This window comes from Cylas formicarius, unplaced genomic scaffold (genome assembly GCF_029955315.1).
Source record: "Cylas formicarius isolate icCylForm1 unplaced genomic scaffold, icCylForm1.1 PGA_scaffold_3__17_contigs__length_32017465, whole genome shotgun sequence".
In the NCBI taxonomy this organism is placed as follows: domain Eukaryota; kingdom Metazoa; phylum Arthropoda; class Insecta; order Coleoptera; family Brentidae; genus Cylas; species Cylas formicarius.
In genome coordinates, this window is record NW_026844326.1 from 20,651,375 (window position 1) to 20,675,044 (window position 23,670).

The following is a 23,670-nucleotide window of genomic DNA, read 5'->3' on the forward strand; positions in this document are numbered from 1 at the left end:
AAAAGCTATTTATGCTGATTTGTTTTTTTCGATATCTCAAGCAAGTGAATCTCAAACGGTGAATCACCGCTTTTTATTCGTGTGATCAATTGAATAAACGGGTTTTTGACCAGGAAAAATATTCCTGTGGCTCTTCAGTCACCTTATCCGCCTGACTTCTTTTGAATTTTCTTCTGTGAACAAATACTTGTTTGATTTTGTGGGATTATAGCAAGGCCTTCGGTACCTTAAATCATAGTCTTCTTAGTTTACAGTTAATCGACCCCGCTATTACTTTTATGAAAGGTTACTTCGGAAGTCACCGGCAGAGGGTTACGTTGGGATTAGCGGTGTCTGACTACCAATTTTAAGGGTAGTTCCGCATTTTGGAACCTTTATTGTTCTGTATTTACACCTCTGACTTCTCTAGGCACCTAAATAAATGCCATTTTCATCAGTATACAGATGAGATGCAAATATACTTATCGTTCTCGGTCACAAATGTCTTTCAATTGCATCAATGAAGATCTTGAAGTGATTTCTAGAAACTCCACAGGCCATGAAATTAAATGATTCCAAAGTCCAAGTTGTTCTTTTTGGTAATAAAAAAGAGTATAATGATCTGAAACTTTCTTTGAATGGTACTGAACTTGAATTTGTCGACAAATGGAAAAACTTAAGAGTCTTTCTTGATAGTAACCTGCTTTTTGATTCTCACTTGTCTTATTTACTGCAGAAGTCCTACGGGAAACTGAAAGTATTTTACATGTATAAAGATTAGACTTAAATTGTGCGACTCCCTTATACTCTCTCTATTGGGAAATGCGGACGTTGTATACTGCCCGGCTCTAAGATACAGCTATGGTTTGTGTAAAGTTGATCATATGACGCCGGCACTCAAGGGTTCTCAGTGGTTGAAATCTGTCTGAAAGGTATTTTGTGCATAAAATTACCAGCTAGTGGTATGCATAATAGGGCGACTCGTCACCGCAATCCGTTCTATGTTCCCCAGCATAGAACGGGTGCGTTTCATAGCTCTTTCACATATTAACTTACAATTCACTTGTTTTTTTTTGTTTATTGTTTTTCTTTTAGTCGTTTTTGAATTTTACCCTTGCTTTTTTCTAGTGTCCATTTTTATTTATCCCCCTTTGATTTATTTAAAATTGTCAAATTGTGAATTTTCGGTGGACTTATTTATATTTGTTAGTTTTTTTTTCTTGTTAAATTCTGAATCTTTTACTACATTGTATCGGTGGTTAGGTGGAGTAGCGCTGCTACACCTCTCCACCTGTTCAACTCTATTGTGGATTCTTTTTGTTGTATTTTGATAAAGGCTATTTATTATTATTATTATTATTATAGCACCCTTTCTTATTGCACCTATAATTGGTGTTATTTTGTTTATCACATATGCGATGTAGTAAGTTCATGTTAATTTGCCACGAATTGCTAAACCTCTTTCAGACTGTTTAGTACGTTTTCATTTAACTTTCAGTTAAAATATTTTTCGAGATCATTGTTGACCATTCCGTCAATTCCCTCCACACTTGTTGCAGAATAAATTAACTCAGTGTCATCACAGAAACGTACGAAAATCCCGAAAGATATTATTTATTTATGGAAGATGGTTGTTTCACACTTGCCTTGCAAAGTTCTTTAATCTATCGTTGGACAGTTTAATGTTGGAAAAGCATCCGACTTTTACGTTCAACCATATAAAAGCCGAATAACGGCATATTTGCATCGGTATCGAATCCAACGCGTCGCGTCCTAGTCCGGTATATCAAGTCTGGGAAACGCTTCGCAGCAAAGTATTACGAATTCCTGCCGGTACGTAGATGGCCTCGGGACGAGCTCGATGCAGTTGTCGCTGGCGGAAATATTTCACTATAGGATTTACTACAGCGGCAGAATTACCAGGCGTAAAGTTACTGCTAAAACTGCATCTGTACACATAACACACAGGCAGTTGTATTATTTCATAGTCCACGTTTTACGTCAGAACTAGAATCAGAATGTCAGAATAAGAATGCTCATCCTTAGTTGAACAAAAGGAAATTAAGGAAAACTCTAAAAAAAAAATGTTTAAAACAATGGAATACAATGGGATAAAAGAGAAAACTGTTGGCACGGCAGCCAAACAATGTTCAGAAATATGAGGACGATATATTAGAAGACGCTCTGTATAAATGTCCTAACCCCTCGTTTTCACTTACACATGAGTCGTCAAATTTTTAAGAGTTTTTTAATTAAATCTGAGAAACTTTTTTGTCTTCTCAGTCTTTCCAGAGTTACGAAGGAAATGGTTTGGGGTGAATCACTCCGCATAAATCCCTGCTACATGTCACGCGTTTTAACGTAAACTTTTAAGCCGGATCGATTTAAAACTCGAACTATTTTTCTCTTCTTGTGTAGCGTTTTCCGTGACTGGTGTAGAGCCGTTTATCTGATAATACTCTAAGTAGCCGCCAGACGGCGCCCGCTTCGGTCGCTTATTTAAACAACCGTGACAAATCACTCCGGCGTTTATCGTCCTTTTTTTCTCTCGTTATTTCCGAATGATCGAAAGACGTCCTTAACATGTTAATCAGTTCTACTACGAGAATTTTGCGAACAATGGCGTTGGAAAGATCAAGGTTCCAAAAGCATTGGTTTCTGTTCCTATCTGATCGTTTCTGGTATACCATAAAAATCGATTTTATTTAAATGCTTTGCATATTTTATTCGAAGTTTTCGTTAGTCGCCATTGTTTTGTTAGGAACAGGCCGATTTTTCCAATTTTAGTATCATCGACAAAGTATTAAATTTTTATAAGAAATATTTTTAACCATTTTTTTAAGTTTATTTATTAACCCGAAGTTAGTGGTATCCGACCACTTTCTACATAAATTTAATTTTTTTTCTCCATTGAATGACTTTGGAATATTTAACAAAAATAAACATAATAAACAAAACTTTGATAATAAGCCAGCGTTCCTCTTCATTAATGGCCTTCACCATTGAATATTTACTACATAATAATGATAATTTCACATTTTATGACATTTCTAATTTGTATGATAATAAAACACATTAGCACATGTTTGCTATCTTCTTTCTTATGCATCACTTTTCAACAAAGATGCCAGTATAAGATAATTTTCATGTAAATTACGATTTTCTGCCTTAATATTAGATCGGTAAACGTCACTTCGGGACAATTAAAAATAATTAACAGCAATGTTGAACATGGATTTTTAAAAAACGCTTAAAGTTGAGTGAGATAGGAAATCGGTCCCAGTTGTACCTACGTGCTTTGCTTGAAACAAAATCCTGGCCGGAAATAAAACGCTGGCCAAAACGAATTTAATGAAATTCCATTCTTTGTTGCCGCCGTCAATGCCTCTGCCAGAGTGGCTCTTAAACGAATAAAATTTAATCCAAATATTTACGTTTGCCGTGTAAACTGAGCAACAGGAATATGATTATGTTGGCTGACAGATCAAATATTTACCCTCCGTTTGTTTGAATTCGGCATCGGAGCGAAAACTTTCTTTGAACACACAGACACAAACAACGAATTATTGCCTGGGACAAAACACGTTCGATACTCACCAAAAAATTTGATAGTTGATACAGGTTGATGTGTTGATAGGTTTGTGCTAAATGAAGTTTGCGGTATTGGAGGGAGGGAGAGAGAGAGAGTTGAAAGGCACAGCATTTGTTATACTATAATTAGCTGCATATTCTTTTGATATTACTTCAGCATTTTCTAGCAATAAATTAACCCGCAAGAGGAATTTTGCTACCCATTTAAGTTGGCATATCTTTTCTTTTATGTAAAGAAAGTATAAATTCATAAACTTTGTTTTTACTAAATTTACACTCTTGTAAAAAAATTTGTCAAAAGTAAAAAGTGATTTTACTTATTCTTCATTCTTTAAAGACATAGATGACCTGAAAATAAAAGAAAACTACGAATTTACGAACTTTTTTCGAAATTCACACATTTTGTATACAATTTCGTAAAAAGTTTATGAATGCGTGTATGTTATTTTTATTTATTTTATTAACTTGGGAATTCTCAAATTTTTTACAGATTTACAAAGCATTCGAATTTAATCTGTTACGAAATTTTAGGTTCTTGATATAAATTGTAAATTCACAGTAAAAAAATTGTAAAAAAACTGTAAATCTCGTCAAAAATTGGTGAATTCACAATTTCGTGGAAAAAAGTGTGAATTCACAAAAAAACTGCGATCAAGTCTTCAGGAGTCGCTCGAGGACAAGGAAATTAAGATGAAAGTCAATGGAGTTTTGGATAAATAATATACGACGACACTGTTCTGATTACGGACAACATGGATGATCTGGAACAGATTCTTAATATTGTGGGAGACTAACCAGGATATCGGATTGAACGTGAAGACAAACAAAACTAAAATCATGGTTATCACGAGAGGGATAGATACATTTAAAAACTGATAATGGAAAATTCATAGAACGTGTGGAACTTGGCTTTATGAACAATGGTCTTCAGAAAAGGAAATTGAAAGTAGAATTGAAGAAGCTCGAGGCACATTTCTAAAATTCAAAAAAGTGTTCACTTGTAGTTTTCAGTTGAGATTTGTGGGCTGCTGGGTTTGGTCGGTGCTTCTGTAAGGTGTTTGAGAGGTGGATATACCGCAGAATTTTTAAGATACCATGGACAGCTAGAACGAGAATAGTATATTATTGGTTTTTGGGTACATTTTCGCAAAACAACATAAATGCATTTACTGACATGACCGTCAGAATTGACAAACGTCAAAATTCAAAGCGTGGGAAATATCTCCGAAAACATCCGATTGCTGCCAAACTCGTGCGGTAAAATCCCGGAAATGTCCGAAGTGGCTCGGATTCATGGGAACGAAACTGACGTGGTAAAGTGACGATTCCCGCACGCTAGATCGATGGGTAATTAGATATTTTGCAGATGGAAGTAGAAAAACGAATTTAACGTTGTAACAAAAAAGAAATACTGCACACCGGGGTCACATAATGTCCAATCATAAATATCAATTTCTGCACCTGATTATTAAGGACAAGATCGCGGGTAGAAGAGGACCAGGACGAAAGAGAATGTCATGATTGAGGAACATGAGACAGTGGACTGGCATACGTGACATTCAGATATTGGCTAGAGATAGACAAGCCATGGAAAATGTGGTGGCAAACATCTATTAATGGATAAGCAGAGGAAGAAGAAGTCGCTACACTTCTGTATTAGTTGGACCGGCTAAGATTGCGCACCCTCCGAACCGATCCATTTGGAACGAACCTACGGTGGCGAATGTTGCCCTCAATTTTTCCGAACGTCGGACAAGAAGGGAAGGGGGCAAACAAACAAACCACAACGATGACGGCGGACGCCGCGATAATCTTCGAAAGTGAAAGGTTCGCTCCCGTGACATTTCGGTTCCCTGTGTGTGTGTATGTGTGTGTGCACGTTAAAATTGGGAATTTGTCAATAAACGACCTTGGCGCGATAACTTTTTCGCGGCTTCGGCGTGCGGACATCGTCGGCGGCGGCGGGAACAGCGGCTCGACTCGCCGACCCGACTTCCCAAACTCGTCTTCAGTTCATCGCGGTGCGCTTGGTGGGTCGCGTGCGCGCGGTCGAAGAAACATTATCGTCCCGTGCGTACGTGTTGCTACGCTCGGGTGTCGCCGATAAGTTCGCTCGAAACGTTTCGTTTTTGGTTCTGTTTTAATTCGATTGTTGTTGACACACGCGGAGATTGTTTTCCGACGCCTGGATCCCCGTTGTCGATCGTAAGTCCGCCGGCTGATTGATTACGTGCTTGCGATAATCGCAACACGCGTGGAGGTCTAAAGGTTTTGTCCACATGCCCGCTAGAAATATATAATAATGTACACATGCCACGTGGCGCTCGACTAACGCAGATCTTCCAGCGGTGTTTGAAAAGTTGTGTTTGGTTGTTATACCCCAAACGACAGAGAAAGCGACGCGTATAGTAGAACCGGAGATCTATCAAACTCATTATTATTAACTTCCGATAGAACCCAGTCTGTTATCAAATGAAGGCAGGAACTGACATCATATAATTCTAAATGGTACTTCTTGTGCCACCGGATAGCTCAGATTGTGCATCACTATCACGCTTTTTGGTGTTATATTTTGCCAAATGGGCCAAAACGGTTAGTATAAATTATTGATAACTAACTATTGTTGTGCACTATCCAACCTTTGTTTGGAACATACTATGTCTCATCTAGGCAAACAATTTCCCGCCGATCTTGCCTATATCTGTAAAGGGAAATCAGGTATTTCATCGTCCACCTCTTAAACGAGTCGATTCATGTCAAAAGAAATAGAGTCTTACCACCCACAGTTTATTTTTATATAATTTTCCTTCAATTTATACAAGAAGGACTCTACAATGGAGATCGTATTCTCTACTTACTGGCCTACATGTGAAGGCTACTGCTTAGCTCGATAAGCCACTTTCAAGTAGGACGGTATACATGTCAAATATTACTTTTTACTGTCAGTTAATGTAGAGCCGCGTTTGAACTAGTTTTATCAATTATTTCGCTGACGAGATTATCACGACCCATAACTCTTATAGATAGCACGTATATAATTTTAATACAATATCCAAATTACTTTAGGAAAATTACGGAGGTAATTAGCAAATAAAGTCGATTGTCCAGATATATATATATATATATATATATATATATATATATATATATATATATATATATATATATATATATATATATATATATATATATATATATATATATATATATATATATATATATATATATATATATATATATATATATATATATATATATATATATATATATATATATATATATATATATATTGACACTATATTCCGGGATATCATCCGTTCGCTCGTTGAACTCCGACTGGAATCCTGCATCCGACTGGAATCCTGCAAATCCTGCATCCGACTGGAATCCTGCAGACGTTTCGCCAAAATCTCACTTGGCATCTTCAATGCTCGCGCTCCGAAAACACTTCGAACACTGGCTGTAAAGGTCTCCTTCCCGTAAAGGTGTATGATATTCTCACGTATTGATTCACGGATGGAAAAATGTGATGACACTATATTCCGGGATATCATCCGTTCGCTCGTTGAACTCCGACTGGAATCCTGCATCCGACTGGAATCCTGCAGACGTTTCGCCAAAATCTCACTTGGCATCTTCAATGCTCGCGCTCCGAAAACACTTCGAACACTTTCGGAGCGCGAGCATTGAAGATGCCAAGTGAGATTTTGGCGAAACGTCTGCAGGATTCCAGTTGGATGCAGGATTCCAGTCGGAATATAGTGTCATCACATTTTTCCATCCGTGAAACAATACGTGAGAATATATATATATATATATATATATATATATATATATATATATATATATATATATATATATATATATATATATATATATATATATATATATATATATATATATATAGTTTTTGTATTTGTCCGATTTTAACGAAAAATACGAACGTGCTTGGGCGGCAGTCTAAAAAAAAGCAGACGCGAGCTTATAATCAAGGAAAATAATAATAATAATATTTATTTCAGCAATTAGATAAAAAATGCGCATACCTTACTAATTATGGCTAATTATTAATAATTATTAAAGTAAATTAAATCACATTGTTAATTAAATTTAAATTTATTCACTTCCAAAATGTCATAGTGAACACTAAACAACCAGGAGTCAACAAGCCTCTTAATTTTTGTTATACTCCCTATTTTGCAAATACGTTGGAAGGGCGTTATATATTCTAGAGACTGCAAACAGAAGGCTCCTCTGCACTGAAGTAAATTTTACCATCGTACAAATCTGGTTTTAACTGAATGGTTGATTGTTTCCTTACGAATTTTGTTAAGACTTAATCGTCTGATGACTGTTTTAATGTAGATTTTGTTGACACTTAGTAGTTTCGCTTCAGTAAACAATTCTTTAGAAGGATATAGTTTGTTTTTGAATAATATTATTTTCAAAACACGCTTTTTTCTAATTTCTAGCGGTTAAAGAGCCTTATCTGCTGCAGCACCCCAAGCACATATATATCCTAATAACATATAAAAAAATATAAAAAATATATAAATATAAAAATATATAAAATATAAAAAAAATATGGAATAACTTACGAATCCATTTAAGGTTCTAATCAAGAACCATCCCTAAATATTTTAATTTCTTGGTGGAATTTATGTAAAGATCGCATTTACAATTCGTGTCATAGCCACAGTCAAAATAATGAATTTTTGTTCTTTGCAAGTCTACAGCACCAGCTTTCGTCATGGAATAATTAAATTAAGAGACAGCAGGTTATAATTTAGCCATTTTTTACCAGACATTAATTTCTCAGCCTTTGCGACATTTTCCTTCCAAGTGTTTTCAACGATAATCACTGCCTCGTCATCCGCATAGCAGACAGTACCTTCTTTCGGTAAAACAGAAAATATTCCATTTATATATAATGTAAACAAGATTGGCCCCACAACCGTGCCCTGTGGCACACCATACCCCACCGAAAGAGAGCAGCACTTAGTTTAAGCGTTTGCACTCTATCTTGTAGGTATGATTTGATTAGTTTTTTTACCATCCCTCTAATACCTAGTCTTAGTCTTCAAGTCTCTCAAAATCAAACACACACAAAGTCAAATCGAGAAAAACAGTAATACACTTTACTCTGTCATTAAAAGATCGGACTATGCCTCCAGCTACTTTGATCAACATATAAAGTGTCTACTTTTTTCCTAAAACCAAATTGTTGAATAAGGAATTTTTTCTAAAAATTGTTTTAATCTAATTGCAATACACTTAAGTCTTTAGCCACACTAGTGCAATTGGCCTATAATTCGACATCAGATCTCTCGAACCTGATTTATATATGTTCCATAAAAATGTCCGGGAAGACTCCCTTGGAGAATACCAGGTTAACTAAATATAGTAGCGGCGTAATAAAATATTTACATTTTTTATTAATATTTACTACTTCTATTATTGTCCGTATTTTTCTATAGATCGGCGGTCATACTATACGGATTTATTTCATTTAATCTAGAACAGATTATACCCAATAACTTCAATAATGATTATCTTTGGTAATTGAAATTATAATTGTAAAAGGCATTTATGTGGCACCTATGACAGATTGATATAAAAGAGAAACTGCAATCTATGATTGTATGACAGTGTTTGATACTTGTTTACTACAACTATACGATGTCAGCAAACCGTCGGATTCCGTTCGAAAACGATTAACAACCCGCACAATATCTTCGGGTAGCGGAAATATCACGATCATAAAGTACCGTACTCCACCGACGGTGACACGTTCGTAACTAAAGTAATTTGCAACTTCTGGTGCATAAAATTGAACGGTAATAGGGTGTGAAAGGATCACAGCAGCCTGCGTGATATTCCTAATATTCTAATAATGGAAGCGACTTAAATATTGGAGCGATCGTTCACACGCGAATCGCCTAACAGTACTTTCTCGCTCACTCGTTATTTAATTTAAATACAGGTTTCGATTCGTAATCTTTTACGCGTAAGAAGTGTCAGAAATTCTCGTGTTTAATATTCTCTTGTTTTTTTTTATCAAACCGAAGCATCATTTTACTCTCTGATTGTTAGGCGACCCGTCGTCCAGTACTCTGTCAATTTACTTTGCAAACCGTTATATATATAAAAATAATGCTTTTTACAGAACTTCTGGATTCCTCCTGCGTTGGTTTTTGCTGAGTAGAACTTGCTAACGTTTCGTTAATCACCCTGTTGGCTTCTTCAGAGCTTGACTGAAACTAGTTAGCATTTTACTCTGTACCTGCTTTTATATTGTTTGAGGAGGGCCGAGTTAAATGAGGGGCATAAACACCGTCTCGGGCAACTGATTCCCATATTGGTGACGGACAAAGATCTGAGCCGCGGTTAAGATTGTTGGGTTGCTTATAGATTTCTGTAGACTCTCGGATTTTTCGTTTGTAGAAGAATTGATTAGATGCAAGAATTTTTTACATGCATAAAATTTTGTTTACGGTTTCTTGATTGCGTTTGGCAACTGTTGATAAGTTTATTTGTCTTAGTCTTAAGGCTCTTTCATGTTCTTTGAGCCTAGTTGATATTTTTCGTCCGGTCTCTCCAATGTACTCTTTACCGCCTATGGAATGCTGTAAACTCCTGGCATCTCAAATGGAATTTTGTCTTTGACGAATCGAAGATGAGAGATTTTTGGACAAGTGGTAAATCTGGTTTTGACGTTATATTTCTTTAGAACTTTTTTGAATGTAATTGCTATTGGTTATAAGAAAAATATGTTCCAAACAAACATTTTTCAATTAAGGCGGGAAGGTTTGGTTCCAGATCCTATGATTTTAATATATCTGAACTGATGTTGAGAGTTTCAGGAATAGAAACTTTAGTAAAGGTATCTAATGTAAGGATTTTCAATTGCTCAATGAAGTCAATAATGGTGCTGATAATACGGTCGAAGGGGTAATCCTGGTTTACGAATCTTTGGGAGTCCGTAGGGATTAGGAATTCTAGATTCATGAGAGATGACAAATTTTTTCACGAAATCTGATAGAGAAGAAGCCTTAATAACAGATTTAAGGTTGTGTTTCATAGATCCGCCTGTAAGAATATCTTGAATCTTTTCCTGATATTCATTTGTCTTCATGACCACCATTTCCTTTACCTGTTTAGATCTGATTAGATTTTAAAGATTTTAGGAATTTGGCAATATTAGATTTAGGAGATCTTGATTTTTTAAGGATTTTTGCTGTTTCAAATCGAATTTCATCAGCTGTTTGAAATTGCAGTTTGGTTAGGATAGACTCGACATTTGAAACGATTTCCTCTTTTGGGATAATAAATACGTGGGGTAAGGACGAAATTGGAACCTATTGAAAGAACCGATTTTTCCATTTCCGAAAGTTGGTACGATGATATATTTATCACAGTGTTTGGTAGTTGAGAAGTGTTTGATAGTTTCCATGGTATTGGAGTTATTTTTCAAATATCTGAATGTGATTTTGGGTAGAAGATAAATGAAGATTTAAAGCTTTGTCTGAATCATGTTTGAATGGGTATCCAACTCGGACAAGATGGAAGCAATTTCAAGATGTAGAGACAGAAGAGTCTTTTGGTGTTCGTCTATTTTCTTATGGCTATGGTGAATTCTTTCTAGAAGTAAAGCGAAACTAGATTTTCGAAGAATTTTATAAGGGAATGAGGTTTTGACATCATAGGATATTTTAAGAAAATTGGAGATAACGTTATGGTCTTTACAACATTATTTAGTGTGAAATAAGACAAACCAGAAAACATTTTCAAATAAAACCATGACGATTTTTTTCCAATTATTAGTTTCCTGACATCTTTTACAATTTACCAAACTATCAAAAACGCTTCTTCGTCGTGTACACTTTGAGGTGAAATTGTAGTTTAAAAATATGCATGTTTTAAGAAAACAGAGGACCATGATCGGATAGCGTTACTGATTACTTCTTCGTATTTACACATGAAATGATACTTCGGAGTTCAAACTGCCATGTTCACTGCGGTCCGCACAGTATTGCGACAGCTTTGTGACAGCGATTACCAAAAGCACCTTTTGATTTTCAAAAAGTCAAAGGCCTTTCATAATTATTTGAGACTGTGGCTTTGATAGTTCTGGTTTTATTGGAGGGTACCTAAAATATTGTTGCCGGATTTAGTGACCCTAGTAGGCAGTAGTAACTCGTAATGTTTATTGATCGTCAAATAAAGTATTCTAAGATAGCTCTGAGTACCGCTAAAAAAATAAAATATCCATATGAATCTTGGTACATACTCCAGTATATATGAAGCGGATAGTGCGCAAAGATGTTGAGCTGCACTAAAAACAGTAAAACCCCATTATTGCTCCTCCATCACTGGAAGAGGAAGTAAAGAGTCTAATGGAGCACTATAGATATAAACTTAATACTGACCCTACGGTAACGAAAAGATCAACCTTCTAGCGATGATAATGGCACAGAAGCCACACACAGCTGATGTTACTTATATCACGTCAATCGGCAAGGAACGCAATCAATCTAGTGTATACTAAGGTTGGCCCATACGAAGACAGTGATTGTCCTACAAAAAAATCGCACTACCGACGCTCAATTAGCAATGATCAGACGAAATCTGAAAATGCTGAAAATTGTTGATACTGATGCTGGTAGATGAATAAACAGCAAAGCGCATACTGTGCAGATGCCTCGCGGTAGGAAGAATCTGATTCTTAAATTTGGGACCGAAACCCTTATGAAATAATATACGAGAGCTGATGAATGGGGCAGTGAATACTTGGGAGTGTGGCGCAATAGATAACCAGGTGGTCGCAGCTGATTATCCGTCCTGAGTCCTAAGTCCTAGAAAACCATAATATTTCTGACAGAAATCGTAAACCCTCATCCTGGCTGCAATACTCGCTGGCTAAAATTTGTGAAGTTATATCGAATTTAGTAAATATGTGAAGAACTCTCAGTCTCTTCTCTCACTAGTGGATGGTATCTGTCTAATTAATGGGCCTATTTAACGGCCTAAACATCTCTCCGCAACTGGTTTTATCGACCAGAATACCTCACCCGGTTTCAATACAATTTACGCTAAACGTCCTCGTTGAAAATTTTGCCTTTAAACGGAGTAGAATGGCGTAACTACCGTGCCGAAAATACCCCAGATATTGTCTTCTATATCGCAATCTGCACATTAGAAGCTAATCCACGCGAGGCTGGAAGCCGCAAAGCTTCTCGATAATACGACCGCTTCCTCGTTCGACGGATATTAACGCGGAGGTGTGCGGTAACCGATCCCCCGCGCCTCCTCTTTGTTATGATAATTAAAGTAATAACGGCCTTAATTAGAGAAAACAATGCTAATTGGTACGAGGCCGTTCGGCGCGGGACATCCAGCCAGGAAATGGACCTCCGCGGAAAGAGTTACCTAACTGGGACGCGTCGGGGTACGTTTTTTTTTTGTTAAGTAGATGGAGAAATTACGGTTCGGATGCGGTAATTATCGCGGAGGATGATCTGCCGACGCGCCGCGCCGGTAATTCAAGGCGAATCCGTGCGCTCACCGTTTCCGTTGAATTACAATTAATTCCAAGTGGCGAAATAAAAACGGCTTACGTAACTCGAACCAGTATCCGTGCGGGTTGCGTAACCACCCCCTGTGGAATTAGTGCAAAATTGATTTGTTGACTTTTCCGAGTAATGGTCATCCACGGTGATGAAAATATAGGACATATTTTAGCAGATTTCATGGTTTTAAATAATATTAGGTCATAGAAATGCCGCAATAAGAATGGAAATAAGTGGACTTGACAATTTTTCAAAGAAACTTCCACAGGCTGGTGTAATACTTTTTACAAAACTTCTGGATTCCTCCTGCGTCGGTTTATGCTAAGTCGAATTTGCTAACATTCCGTTAATCATCCTGGTGGCTTCTTCAAAGCTTCACTGAAATTTTCTTTCAGTTTGTGAAGAAGCCAACAGGATGGTTGGCGAAACGTCAGCAAGTTCGTCTCAGCAAAAACCGTCGCAGGAGGAATCCAGAAGTTTTGTAAAAAGTAAGTGAACTTGACTTTTGCAATTCTGCTCCATGTAGTTTCTTGTTTGCGTGGTTCAATAAAAGCGACTAAAATGTTAAGAAAATTAAGCGCTTTCAGCTACAAGCTTGGTACTTTTCCTATATGAATGATATTAGGGTGTGGAATAGCAATATTATCAAAGTTGTTGATACTAAAAATTGGCAATGAGTGAAATACGCCATTGCTTCTACTGGTAAAGGCAAATGCTAAAGTTGGAATTATATTATTGGATACCAAAAATCTAGTCGCTGGTATCATTTGGTATCAGTGTAACAGCGACCATTGGAAGGCTGTATAGAAGCTTGGACTTGGACGATCCCCTCTAGAACTTATTTGATATTTTAAACAGTAGTGAAATGTATGAATAGTAGGTTGCTGTTATAAAATATTCGCCCCCCTGGGGAAGGAGGCCCATCTCAAAGATTAACAAAATTTTGTTTTATCGTTTTTTCTTCTGACAATTATAAATTCTGGCTATTTGTACATTTTTAGTCCTTTGTGTAATACCAGTCGTAAAATGGGCCGCTTAAAAATCTAAAAAAGCTATTCCATATTATTATAACTGATCATAATTAATTTATTGAAAGTGTTATTTTTTGGTTAATTCTATGGATTTAGCCTAAAGCCAGAGCTTTCGAAAATCTAATAAATACAAATAACAAATTTTTTAATTGACAGCAAAATAGTTACTAATCCGTAACGTGTTTCTCCATTAAACACTATTTAATAAATAATTATAATTATATATAGGAGAGTGGGGCACGACGACCAGAAGCTTCGCCAAAATGAGTAAATTTAGTTAAAGGTAGTCAAAAATAAATCGACTTGATAGTTAAAAGACACAAAAAATAATTAAAAGCATGAGTGGGCCGCCTTGCCCCTACTTTATTCAGGTAATTTCGACAAGAAAAATTACAAGAAATGGCAAGAGTGCAGCGCCCAGCCCTATCTGTTTGCTGATTTTGACACTTTACTTTACAAAGACAGAAGACGCATCACAAAAATGGTTTAAACTAAAATCTCATATTCGTTACCTACCTTATACGTACCTTATATATATATATATATATATATATATATATATATATATATATATATATATATATATATATATATATATATATATATATATGGCTGACGGGTTTTTCACCAGGGATGCCTTAAATGAATCTCAGGAAGCATTTTTGAATTTTCTCAATACGGTGCGAAGAATTAGCATAACCTTTTTTTAAATATTTCTAGTTAGAAAATGCCTCGAGCTATACAAACCTTTTTTGACGACCAATAGCCATTTGTGTACAAGCCGAAATGTGTTTTTGAAACCGAAGTCTTGTGTCGAAAAGTTACCTCAATTTTTTTGCTTCATTTTCTAATGGCAGAAGAAAGACGCTTAATATTAGAGTAGATGTTTTGCGTTTGAGAACAAACCGTGATATTTAGAAATTCTGTGAATCCATTCAAGGTCACTGTTGATATTTTGGCATTCAAGCTGTAAGCGACTGGAGTCAAAAACACGGTGGAGCTGCTTGTCGTCAGCGTATAATAAACAGGATCTAAAATCGAGTCTTGAGGAACTTCTTCTCACTTCTCATGTTTAGGTAATTAGACTCTACCCCGTTCAAAAACACGTTTCACTTTTGCCACCGAAAACCCAAATATTTAGAATTTCAACAGTTTAGAAGCAATAATCAAGACTATCCAGAAGAATAAGACAGGCGCTCTTGGAATGTGACTTGTAGATACGAGAAACGGTTTCCAAGCTGTGCGATTCTGTGTCAATAAGAACGGAGAAACATATCTTATATTTATTGACTTGAAAAAATCGTATGACACTATCCTCTCCAGAAGTTATTTGATATTTTTGACAGTAGTCAAATGTACGGAAAGTACGTTGCCGTCGCAGCTTCGCGCTATGGAGGCTTCGAAGCCAGAACCAAAGTTATCCAGAATAATTGGAGCGACGAAAGGACTCCGTTACACTTTTTATATCAATGAGATATTAAAATATTTGTAGAATAAATGCTTCCTCTATACTCCTGGATATAGACGAGTTTTCTGTATGCCCTTCTATTCCCCGGCTTAAAAATAAACTTTAGCAAAACCAAATACTTACCGTTGGAGTCTCTCCAGTACCATTTAAATGTTGATAGATAAGTACTCCAAAAATGTCAGAAAATACACCCATTTAGGTGTAAAAATATCGAATTAAGGCTCAATAATAGATAAATATGCTACCGCTGTAATTAAGCAAAGCAAACCATCCATAAAGTCCTTATTGTGGTCAATTATATAAAAGTATTTTAGAAACTTATTTTAAGGATCGGAGACATGGGAACTGACAAAACGAGACAAAGATTGGAAGGGACAGAGATTGCTTTTCTTCGAAAAGTATCACAGATGCAAATAATAACAAACAACGAAAAATTGAAGAATGAATAATAAGAGTGATGAGATGAGATACAACGAATGCAGCATAACAATTGGCCAAAAAAGATTTTAAATTGGCAACTGCCAGATAAAAGAAGAAACAGAAGACCTCCAAAGGAATGAATGTAATAAGTTCGGAAGTACCTAGAGAGAAGAGGAATGGATAGGGCGATACGAGAGACGGCCTTCAGAGCGGTAACAAACTCGATAGTAAAGTATACATTTATTTACATTACTGAATGTTGCAATTTCTATGTCACCCGGTGGTTGGTTAGTTTCGATCTACTTCGAAACTACTTTGGAAGATGTCGCTCGGGTCGTTCGGTTTACAAAACCATGGTGCAGCGCCAACAATTTCCCGTCCATTCCTCGTCGCCATGTTCATATACACCGCCCCAGCTCGACATCGCTGCACGGACCTTTCCGTCGTAGACCAAACAAAATGAAGCGAACTGCCCGGAAACTATTCGAAACTTTACACGTTTCCGCAGTTGTTCGATTTAATAACGTTGTATCGTAAAAAGTTTTCTGGTTAACGTGGTCCCGGTTTATGCAGCCAAGCGCCGTTGTTTTTTTTTCTTTTTAAGGGCGGAATTTACGTGTGTCCCAACTATCGGTAATAGAGTTTTGTCAAATGCGAATGTCGAAAAGTTTATTACGGGAACCGAAACTTTTTGCAAACTGAAGCGACGGACGAAACAAACCCTTGACTGCCACTTTTATACCATCTGATAGATAATACCACCAATTTTGATCTCTGGTATACGTAAGAACTAATTAAATATACAATATACCTGAGTAAAAGCAAAATCCTTCGTCCTTTGAGCTGATATCAGCCTCGTAGACCGCAGTTCATGCAGAACAACACTTTTGCCTGGGATATGCATAACTCAACGAGTATGAAGGTGCCTTCAGGGAGAAGGGGGAGGCTAATAATTGTCCATACTGGAGGCAAAAAGAGATTTAAAAAAAATGCTGATTTTTCAGTAGAGCCATACGAAAAATTATCACGAGGATATCTGTCAATTTGTCCAAAATGTCTAGGTATATGTGGTTTCTACTCCCAATAGGAAACTGGAATATTTGTTTTAATTTGTTTAATACATTTGCTTATGTATAGAAATAACGCATACCAAATATCAAAACTCAACTAGATTTTGTGTTATGCATATTATGTATCTAACTTCTCAATTGTCAATTATTATTTTTATTATTATTATTATATTACAGTTGCAATAAATAATTCAATTCGTGACACCTGGCTATTTCTTTTAAATGACACTAAACGCGCGGGAATGATCGTGACGTCATACCGCTGCTTTTCGATCGATACGGCAACTTGCTATAGTGTCATTCTCAGATTTTAGGCGGAGAATTATATTATTTACGTTTATTTTTGCTTCATGTAAAGTGTGTTTGTATTTGATCTACGCCGGTTTGTATTTGTGCTTAATGTGCTTTACATGATAATAATAGAAGCAACACAAAAACAAGACTACAAATCATGCCATCGTGTTTGAGTACAAACCGTAAAACTCCAGATAAATTTTTTATTTATTCATCTACCGGAAAATAAAAGCCGTCGTTTTTATTAACATTATATTCAGGTGTCACTTCAGGGTTAATCGTGCAAATATTTTTAACTCTTCGAACTTGCACCCATCCTATTGCAGTCTCCATAGGACTGGCTTCTTAATCTACATAAAATAAAGAATGCTTTTGAAGTTATCAATTCCAATATACTTTAAAATTAGAATTTGGATTTTCACTAGTTTAAAAAAAAACTTTTTTGTCTTTTTTTTGTTAAGTAATTTACAATATTGTATTGGTTTAAAACTAGTTTCTAAATTTTCTACGACCATACCTTTTAGCCTTAACACCGCGAACATCAGCAAATGAAAAATTTTCGATGTTTTGTATTTAAAATGTCTCCATAAAGGTAAATTATCAGATGGACCTTTTTAAAAATCGGCTTCGGTCATTTTTAAAACTTTCTTTTTGATATTTAAAACAAAATCAAGACTAAAATTAAAAGTAAAACCACCAAAACGAACGCGTTGTAGGTCTCTAATGGCTTCTCTATGCAACCGTCCGGCCGGCGCGTAGTCTAACCAGCGAATTTACGTCGCAACCGGTCACAGCCAATGACAGCGCGTTTCAAAGAGGATTTAAATTTTGCAACTTTGAATTGCTTATATTTCTTACATAAAACTACGATTTTTTCTGTGGGCTGTGGTTATTTTAATAGTATAAATTTAACTTGTTCTTATAAGCAATATTAAAATTTTGTTCAAGTTCCCTATTGCATATACTCTTTGGTTGGATTTTGCATTTTTTAGCAGAATTATACCTCGTGTTAAGGTCCAAGTGTATATAAACAACCACTTATAAAATAAAAAATTATATTGTGGTAATGATTCGCCCCATATCCCAAACCCAGCATTGCAAACAGCATCACAAGCCCGATACACATCTAAAACACATTCATTGTAGTAAACTAACCAGATTTTTTGCTATGCTTAAACAAATTGGATTTTAAAATTTTGTGTCACCTTATTTCCATTGCCAACAAATATCGATTAATATAATATTCTTTTAATATAATATTCTACACCATATACAGAGATGCGTTTATTTCTTAATGCGTCGCTTTGTTTGCCATTTACTTTTCCGAATACGCCGGCAAACTAATAAAAGTGAGCAACTTAAGCACGTACATGTATGATTCGTTGTTTGTTGTTTGACACACATAGACTGTGTCGTCCGAACGCCATTCAACAGTCACGTAATAACGTCACAAGTGGCTGAGAACGTCGTAAAATTCACACCAGAATGCTCACTTGGTTTATTTAGCAGTGGCCGCCTTTTTAGAAGGCGTTAAATGTTTGATGATGGTCCAATGTTGCCGTTAGCATCTGCATTTTGATTGTGTAGAAATAAGCAAGTATTTGGTTGGGTCCTGTTATTCTATTTTTGAGTTGATAGAGACGAGCAAAGAGAGGACTGTTATTTAAATACACGTATATCGGAAAGAGAGTACAACTTGGCAACAATGGACTACAGCCAAACCTTAACTAACGCCTTGTCTGTTTTTTCGTGTGGTTGTTTTCACAATTCGTTTTCACACTTGTTTTTATTGCAATGTTGTTCTATTAGAATGAAATTTTTGTCAATCCAAATTATAAATATATTAAGCAGAGCTCTTTTCTTAAACTATTTAACAAACAAAAATTAAGTCTATTAAGTCTGCTATTGTGGAAAGCAAGTCGGCAATATTTTGCTTACTTGTGCTAACACAACAAATGAAACAAGGATATTACTTACATCTGCTTAAAATGATTGTTTCCACAATAGCATGTATATAACCTATGTTTTCTCGAAAAACAAATAATTATTTCGCTCACTATTTTTTTAAACTATTTTAAAAGCTTGTTTACTTAGACTTGGAACTTAACAGGAAATATAAAACGGTACATGCGGTAGAAAACAAAGCACATACGCCTAGACATTGCGATGTTGTCGCTAACTATACCTTTTCCAAAATGCTCAAAAACTCAACAAAGCCAAATGAACTAGCACCATCCTAGCATACAACTAGCCAAGTTTGTATCCCACGGACAAAGTCACGTTATATTCTGAAAAATTTTTTTTGGCCAAATTCGAAGTCTTTCAGGAAGAATCATTTATGCCTCTATAATACCCTCTACAATTCGGTCAAACTTTCCAGGTAACAAAAAGCAACAAAAACGCGTCTTATCTAGTTCTTTGTATTTGCCAAACTTCCCACAAAAAGTGTCCGGTTCGTTATTTTCGTTAATAATTTTAGGGCAAATTGTAGAGGGCGCTACGTATTGTATTTTTCGTGCATTTGATACTACCTATCTTATTTCGTTTATACCTTTTTTCAGTACATCATTACGTAATATTTAAAATTTAATTTTTAATGCCACCAATTTTAAAATAACATATAATAATAACAGACAATAACAGCGTTTTTAATATTATTTATTTTGAGATTTTTACAACAAGCATGCATGAAAATCTTTGTTTTTCTTCACTCTGAGGATAGATCATCCAGACAATCGGCGAATTGAGCTTGCCAAAAAATTGAGGTACAGCTCGCCGTTTAAATTAGGTGGTAGTTCAATGGGTGCTAACATGTAAGTGCTACTTGGAATAAATTTTCCTCTTCCTGCCCCTGTGTACCCATTTTTCGTCGTTCCACAGAATCCCTCTTGGGACGGAACGAACCAGTTTTGCCGAGTCTGTTATAAATATTCTTAAAAATTTTAAAATCTGGGCGGTTTGGAAACATCTCTAAATTAGGTCCATGAGCTGGAAGCCTATTGTAATTCTCTTGTGCGAATCTCCACGTTCGAAAACAAGTTATGTCTTGCCATTATCGGGAAACTAACCAAAACTTTTTAAAAACACCCAAGATACTGGCAAAGAGTAATGAAATTCGCCAGAACCTGTGCAAAATCTTTTAGAGGCACTTGTCTTTATTGCATTTGCTGCAATCAGAGCCTACTTTGAAAAATTTTGGATGTATTTTATCGTGTCTGTTTTCGCAATATTCTACTGTCTTTTATTGTGATTATGTTAATTAAAATCTACTCTGAACTATTTTTCATGTTTACATGAAACTGTTCAATTAGCGACTTGACATACCTCTTTTGCGTAAAAAAGGTGTAAAAAGTGATTATTAATCTGCGTACACTAAAGCGAAAGTATCAAATACATGTAGCGCCCTCTACAATTTGAAAATTATTCACCAAAATGGATTCCTCATATCAAAAATCCCGGATCTACCAAATTTTGTGCAAAAAGCTCTTTCAGGATTTTTTTAAAAAAATCAAAAATTAATTTGCAACCTTCCCCGGCCTGTATCTGGGTTAATATCAACTTTTGGGCTAAAGTGGGTTTCCTTAAATCCTAATATTTTTACCTAAAGAATCTCCTATTTTGCCATTACTTATGGGATACCCTGTAATATTTTGTACCAAACGAGTAAGTAATAGATTTTCATATTTCTCACCTAGTATTTGCGGTATTTGGTTAGAGATAACTAATTTTTAAAATTACGCGATATCAAATAAACTTAGGTGTCTTTGTAAGTGCTATGATATATATGATATGCACGACTTTTCATGAAAACTCCTATTCCTCATAAATTTGTATTAACTAAAAAACTTGCTCAATTTTTTGGAATCTCAAGATTTCAAACTCTCTTAACTGTTTGAATATTGGAGACTAAGTCACTAGAGCAGGAATAAACATGTCCACTTGTGATACGGGCAATCGCTGAAAAAATAACAAAAATAACTGCAGGTTATATTTGTTGTATAGATGGCCAAAGCAAATAATCATTAACATAAAATAAAATTTTTATCAAGAAGAAAAACATATTTACCTAATAAAATGCCTACTATGTTTATTTTGTCGTGTAACGAAAGGTTTGCTAAATATCGAGCTTCACGTGAAAAAGGATTTATCTATTCGAATGTAGTCCAATGTTTTTTACAAACGTGACCAATGTAATAATTAACTTATTTGGCAATATCGTTAGATAATATTGCACAATTTTTTCTATTTATTTGTTTACAATATCGATGTTCCGAGCCGCAGAGACGGCCTTGGTATCAACAGAATACACCGTTCGCCTGCTGTTATTAAACAAAAATCTGTAATTGAAATCCGTCGTGCACTACTATTTTTCAGCTTCTTTAGTTAAGTTTTAGTTAATTTTTATTCGTTCGCTACCCCTTGTTCCCCCCACTCTCTATTTTTAGGAGTTTAATAATTTATGTCGTTAGTAAGATAAACACCCATACATGAACAAAGTGTTTTAGCCTTTTTTCGAAATAAAATACCGCGACCCACCAAATAAATAATACGCTCTAGGAATCAAAATATCCCCTACGCCCCGTTAAATATATAATCTTTTCTTCCAAAATAAAGACGTATCGGGCTCAGAAAAAGTTAATAGCATTAAATACGACACCATAAAGAACGCGCCAATGTTTCCATTTCGTTTGATATACGGCCAGCACGACACCACATAAATAATTTATTAAAAACGCTTTTATCATTTATCATGTATGTCGTTTCCGCTCTTCTATATAGTCGGGTCCTCCCACGAAACACAGCGCCGTCGTTCTCTGGGGAGGGTCCGTTCTGTCCCATGCGAAATGTTTGTTGTCGGAACCAAATTGTATTCCAATAATTAGTTTGTTTTTCTTTTCGTCTCTGATACTTCGTTAATGTTTACGAAACGATTGTCATATATGCATTTTTTGAATGGACTAGTACAACGTGTAGTACACTCTTTTTATGAAAGGCTGATAAACTAAATCAATATGGGGGAGAGCTCTAAGTTTTTAATTATTATAAAAAAATATGGCTTCATTGGTGTGTGTTTTGATTGGGCGACATCTTTTTGAAAAAGTAGGTATCAAAAAATGTATCTTCAAAATATTGACTTTACAAATAATATAAAAAAAAATTACCTACCTCAACTTTAATTCCCCAGGGCATAGAGTCTTGGTGGTAGATGATGTTGTGTGTTTAATTTAAAATAACTCTGATGCAGTTCTAGAAAGTGATTGGAATAACTTGATTACAAAAATTAATCCACTCCATCTAAAACGATGCCTATGCGTTTTCATCGGGCGCAAAAGAAAGGCACAATATAAAATTTCGGACTGAGGTGGGTGTTAATTGATGAAAATCAATTTAGCACAAATTAAATTAGAACAAAAAATGTTCAGATTTTCACAGTTTTTAATACCTTATGACTGCTGTTTCGGCAGCACCGTGTCTTTATCAAATTTGATAAAGGGACGGTGTTGCCGAAACAGCTGTTATAAAGTATTAAAAATTGTGAAAATCTTTACATTTTTTGTTCTAATTTAATTCGTATATAAAATTTCTTTTTATTTATTTATTAAAACTCCAATTGGAACAGCTAATTCAGGTGAACGACACTTGTTACAAATGTTTTTAATGTTTGAAAAATATGCATTTATTTCTATATCTACTCTGTTTTTTTGTTTGTTGTTTAATTATGATATTCGTTGTTTAAATAATAGAAGTAGTTCTAACCGATATCCAAATATTTACAAATCTAAATTAGACACTCCGGGTATATAATTAGTCAAGAGAGCCAAGAAGGCAGTTATAAGTAATTATTCCAGGTGTTATGACATTTAAGTGCCAAATTTATAAGCGTCGAACATACTGGGTATTTCGAAAAATGTTCCGCTAATTTAAGTAATTAAATAGAATATAAAAAAATTATAGTTTTAATTTGGTTAATAAACTGTGTAAAGGTACCCCACAACATCGGTTTACACAAATATCTGTAATTGGGTAGTACAAGTTACTACAGAATTGAAATATTTTATACAGGAACGGACTTCCTTAGTCGTATCTTCTAAATTAATATTCTATTAATGTTTTAAAGATTAGCGAACGGTTGTTTGAACACTAACCAAATGTTTCAACAGCGTGGGGCCATTGTACTTTCCAAAAAAAAACGAACTAAGCAAAATGTTTAAATTCTTTGTGGATACCAGTATTTTCCTTTGGTATCA

The 23,670-nt window shown here is 35.4% G+C and overlaps 1 protein-coding gene across 2 annotated transcripts in view; it reads left to right on the forward strand.

Moving 5' to 3' along the window:
- Positions 1–5,599: 5,599 nt before the first annotated feature.
- The window catches only part of LOC132698942 (putative polypeptide N-acetylgalactosaminyltransferase 9), a 111,566-nt gene continuing 93,495 nt past the window's right edge, over positions 5,600–23,670 (forward strand). For both annotated transcript variants that reach the window (XM_060665283.1, XM_060665282.1), the window contains exon 1: positions 5,600–5,775. The gene's annotated coding sequence lies outside the window, so the exon portion shown is untranslated. The remainder of the gene's footprint in view (positions 5,776–23,670) is intronic.